At 39.8% G+C, this 5788-nt stretch overlaps 1 long non-coding RNA gene across 1 annotated transcript; it reads right to left on the minus strand.

The window, feature by feature from the left end:
- Positions 1-1651: 1651 nt before the first annotated feature.
- On the minus strand, positions 1652-2693 carry LOC121544420. Its single transcript, XR_005996105.2, has 2 exons — positions 2388-2693; positions 1652-2088 (listed from the first exon to the last, which is right to left on the minus strand). It is a non-coding gene; the product is annotated as an uncharacterized LOC121544420 (long non-coding RNA).
- Positions 2694-5788: the final 3095 nt, after the last annotated feature.

Here is a 5788-nt window from a genome sequence, read left to right on the forward strand (position 1 = left end):
TAATGTAGGTAGCCCATCTGCACTGTATCTGCGAGCTGTTGGCTAGAGCGCCTGTGCCAAGACCAGAGTGTGCACATTTGCTATATAACGCAACAGTTTTTGTGACAAAACCATCAGTAGAGTTGAAAATGCGAAGGAAACCTATTTAACTTGTATTTTTCATTTGGTACATGGGAATCTAGCAGTAAAAGTTATTTTATGTACACTATGTCATCAAGCACAGCCTTTCATCTGCAAAAAGTCAGTTTGATGAAAACATCTTTAGTGGGAAAATGCGCATATTGTTTTATGCAGATTTTTGAATATTTGTATGGAAATCTGTCGCAAATTGGATGGAAACCTAGCTACTGTTAGTTTTAATGCAAGGAGATAAAGCATAACATCATTAGTAATCAAGCTGAATGATTTCAAACACTATTTAAAACAATTAAATTTGACAAAAGCAGAAGCTGTATTATACAGTGGTACAGTACCATTCAGGGCTATACAGCGCAACCATTTTACTCGCATATGCGGCAAAATATTTAACTATATGACCAGAAATCTTTATTTAGGAGCCACAGAGCGCCTATAAAAAAGAAGGATTCTAGCTTTAATATCGAAAATATTTTTCATTATGCTCCTAAATGTATTTTTGTGCGCCAACATTATTAACTGACTGATATTATCTCATAGAACATAAAGTATAAAATCTCCTAAACCTGTGTTAATCCCAGACCTTATTTTCGGCGTTTATCCCAAAACCCCCATTCTTTCCCCATTAATTTTGCCCTTAGGAATAGCTGAACGAACCAGAGGTAACTCATTTCCATTTTTTAGGACTACAAGCTGGCGAGCTCTATTTTTCCCTGATATTGGCCCTGAAGCAAGATATACGTATGCATTGTGATTCATAAAATATACCATGAATGTGAGTATAAATTGCTTTAAAAGTAGTTTCCTTTTTAAACCAATTTATAAAGATCATCCTGATATGTACCCTAGAGGTCAAAGGTCAAAGTTATGTTGACCTGAAAATTCCCCAAAATGTGTCTGATGGATAGCTGTGAATCTAAACTTTCCAATCATACATGATTAAAGGGTATAAGTGAGCAATAACTTGTTGTATACTGACATTGTTTGTCATAGGGTAAATTAATTGGATGGAGGGATGATTAATAAGTGATGCTGCACTGCTTTCATACATCTTCCAACTCTAGGGACATGAATCATCTTCACCCTAGCTGAGCCTGACCGACCCCCCTGTCTCATGGACTATGTGGGGAAAGCATTGTGAGATTTAGCAGATGTATTACGTATGGCTGTATGACTGTTTACTTAGCCTTTTTAAGTAGTTCCTATTTTACATTTACATTTTAGTCATTTAGCAGACGTTCTTATCCAGAGCGACTTACAGTTAGTGAGTGCATACATTATTATATTTTTTAATACTGGCCCCCCGTGGGAATCAAACCCACAACCCTGGCGTTGCAAACGCCATGCTCTACCAACTGAGCTACATCCCTGCCGGCCATTCCCTCCCCTAACCTGGACGACGCTGGGCCAATTGTGCGCCGCCCCATGGGTCTCCCGGTCGCGGCCAGCTACGACAGAGCCTGGATTTTTGTTCTTTTGTTTTGTTATTCCAATAATTAACGACAGACACCAGAGATATTATTGAAAGAAAATATATTTAGAAAACAAGTGTTTTCTCATGCCAATGCAATTCTGTATCAACACAGGCACTCTACAGTCTAAACAACAGGGTCAATAAATGAATCATTTAAATGTCTCTATTGGAGTGCAGTCCATTTCATCTTCTAAGACTATGGCCTATGCAGCACTCTCCCAGTCTGAGTAGCTGCTGATGTGTACAGAGCCCTTGGTCTGGAGAACGTGCTGAGAGCAGTGTGGGGAGGAACAAGATGGGGAGGTTCGATGTGAACCGTGCTTCTCCAAGGCTCTCTTCATAGCAGTCAGTTTCAATTCCAGCCGCTTGACTTTGATCAGCAGAGGGTTTAACCGCCTTTTTCTGGACTTTTGCCGCTCCACCTTCTCCGCTGAGTTCTTCCATCTAGCTGGACATTTTATCACCCAACTCCAGGCAGCCTTAATGAAAAATATTAGATTGTATTACATCAGTAGCCTATAAAATGATAATGACTAAATGTTAAATTAACCCAATCAATGGTCAAAACAGGGACATGCAATTATGGAGGCTGAAGCAAAGATAATTGGTTATAGAAAATGGGTTTATGGCCTCATCATGATCATGTGATAGCTATCATTCACTAATGGCATTTTTTAAAATTTATTAAACACGGCAGGCAACAAGCTGCCTAGTGTACTGCCACTCTGATGATGATTGTGGTGATGATAGTTAAGACAGGAATCAGGACCAAACTTACTTGTGAAGCAAGCTCTATTCTGTCCCAGTAGATGTAGCACAGGTAAGCGAGAGAAGCCATAAATAAAGCTGTGAAGCATTTCCATCCTTCAAAGACAGTCTGGGGCGACGGGACAACTGTATTGAAAGTTGCATGTCTGACTCTGTTGCTGCCAGTAAAGCCGCTGTTGCTGCCTCTAAAGCCTGTCAATAATGCAGAACGCATTCTTGCCCATTCGGATTGGGGTTCAGCTCCTGGAATCCAATCCATTTCAATCAATGTTTTCGCATATTTTAATTGGGTTAGATGGATGTAATGTGCTGCTAAAATGTGTCTTCCACAATTTTATTGGTCCACATTCTAGAATCTAAATTCTAATTTAGATTCTAATTGTTCTACAGGCATGTCACAAACAATGCAGACAGTTATGACAGGGCCTAAAATAGGTGGCTTTTCCCACAACATTCCAACTATCCACCTCATTTTCGACCGCTTTTAAAACACGGAAGCCAAACGTGGAAACTATGGATACAACTTTCTCCGTGCTCGTGCATTATCATAATTAATTATTCATATTAATCATTCAAATGACATATTCACTGCAGTTTACAGCCTAGACTAGCGTGGCCTGCTAATTTAGTACCTTTCTGGACCTAAACTGTGGGGAATAGGCTCAAACTGATCCAAATGGTTGCATAATCAGGCCCAGGCTGTAGGCCAGTTATTTCGGCATGAAACAAAACAGAATGTTTGAGTCTACATCACTGCAGTTTACAGCCTATGGACAATAATTGTGTACTCATTTAATAACAATAATACATTCCTAATTGCACTGTGTTGTTGTAGCCCAGGTATAATAATTTTCTTGTCAAAAAACTTAAGCCTAGGCCCAGCAGCAATGCGTGGGTAAAATCACTGGGGAAGCCAGAAAAAAAAGCCATATTACAACCTATGTGTTGTGATAATTGCGTTGTTTGCTCTATAACCTGTTAGTTCATATACCTTGCGACAGTGATATATGGGCCTAAAGGCCGGGACAATAAGAAGACACAGTGGCAGAATAAATTCAACCATACCTTTGTTTCATCACAAAACCAGAGAGCAACCTCTGTCCGGTGAAGTCCACAAAACATATTGCATGTAACAAACAGTTACCTGACCTACAGCATTGTCAAGGAAGTTAATGTTTCCGACATTTTCGGACCACTAAACAACTATTGATTTAGGACCATGGAGAGTTACCAAAAGTGGCAAAGAAAACAGGAGGTGCCCCCACTATTCCAGCACCATTTCAACTTCAACATTTCAACATCAAATCACATATGCTTAGTCTAATACAGTGACAATTAAATGATACCAAAACAATTGAGCCCAATAAATGTAAGCTAAATATGATGTGGCTGTCCATGGTTGATTTCTGTGTGCGTGCGTGTGTGTGTGTGTGTGAATGTGTGTGCATTCGTGCAAGTAGGAAAAACATGTTGACTCACACTACTTGTAGAAAAACGCCAATGCCATCCTCCTCTCTTTCATGTTGACGAAACAGTCTGTCATACAGTCAGTGGCGACCCGTCATTCAGGGCAGGTGGGGCAGTTTTGCATGTTATTTTGGCATTAATTTGTGTTACATATCAGTTCGCAAACAATGAAAAAATAATAGTAATTTAGTCAATAAAGCCGCATACTCACTTTCTTGAGAAAGGCCGCTACAAAATGCAGGTGTTTCAGCCTTTCTGTGGTGGAGAGGCAGCCAGCGAAAGCACAGAGCGTAGGCGTTGGTAATGTTCTCTAGTTGCGCCGTGATTGGCTCAGTGTTCTGTCATTCATGGGGACACTACATCACTGCAGAATCCACAGGGAGAGCTTGGCAGTTCAAGCCACCTTGGGTGCTGCCATGGATTTACATTAGAAGTGCCCGTCCAAGAAGGCTCAAGGTCATTGGCCACAGATAAAATGACGTCAAATCACGTTATATCTACCGTAGCTTTGATTGGACTGATAATGTCAACGTCATACATTCAAAATCTTACCTAGCAAGCTAGCAAGCTAGCTAACTGGACAAGCAGTCATCATGTAGACAATCTACTGGCAAATCCTTTTCGATCCCTGTCATATGAAGAGCAATTATAGATAAAACGTATCGATGCTCATCGGCCATTGGACATAAACATTACACAACAAGTAGGAAATCGCAAATTCAACAATGAGGGGTTTGGAAGGAATCAGTGGCTAACTGCAAGCAGGGGAGAGGGTGTGATAATGGATTATAATGATGACAGAACTACAAGTTTGTATTTTGAATTTTGTGGTCTCACATTGAGATTTGTGGTTGCAAGTACGATTCGCAAATGTGTAATTTAATTTTGCAAGCTTGTATCAACAATGGTCGCAAACTTAGAACTTGACATATGAATACATTCAATAAGATTTGCAAGTATAATATATTTTCAGATTTATTTTCAGATTTTGAATTCTGTCACTGTTGTCATATTACCAAGAGATTCATAAACTTGTAAAACGTTTTTTAAGTTTGTTGAAAGAGATTTGGAAGTGAAAATGTGATTTGCGCTTGGGGGGCAGGACCTTTTACTCCTGACCAATCAGTTCCCTCTGCCAAAACCACAACCGCCTAACCATTGGCTGGATTGTTCCATCAATCAAATCTCAGGAAGTGGCCCAGCGTTGTCCAGGGTAGGGGAGGGAATGGCCGGTAGGGATGTTGCTCAGTTGGTAGAGCATGGCGTTTGCAACGCCAGGGTTGTGGGTTCGATTCCCACGGGGGGTATAAAAAAATAATGTATGCACTAACTGTAAGTCGCTCTGGATAAGAGCGTCTGCTAAATGACTAAAATGTAAATGTAAGTAGCTCCCCACATGAGCAAGAGAGGATGAGGTAAATGAAATGAAAATGATCTACTTGAAAGTAATCGTCTCTTTTATCTGTGTTCATAGATTTATTTTGTGAAATTGCATGACAGTAGTTTGCTTATCATGTGAAATATAATGGTACATTTCAGAAAAACTCCAGACCAGCCATTGCATTGACAGCTGCTATTGCGTTAGCTAGCTGGCCTCTGACATTCATCCTAGCTTTACTATAAACTGGCTAGCTTTATCAGGCAGCTTTAGATGCGAGGGGAAAACAAATATATTTGCTGGTTAGTTAACCATCTGATTGATGAAGTTGATTATAAATGCCATTAGCTAGCTAGATAGCTCAATTGAAACTGCTGGGGGAAAGCTATATACCTAGATAACTCCCACCATCATCACTGCAGTGTAGCTAATGTTAGCTTTCTAGAAAATTAAAAAATATATATTTGAAGCTATGTTTTAAAGACTTACTGACTTTTGAACACTTGTCAAACTACTTTATTTCACTGCCTGTTTATTGATTAACTGGTGACAGAAAAAGTTGGCAA

Source organism: Coregonus clupeaformis, chromosome 29, assembly GCF_020615455.1.
Source record: "Coregonus clupeaformis isolate EN_2021a chromosome 29, ASM2061545v1, whole genome shotgun sequence".
Taxonomy (NCBI): domain Eukaryota; kingdom Metazoa; phylum Chordata; class Actinopteri; order Salmoniformes; family Salmonidae; genus Coregonus; species Coregonus clupeaformis.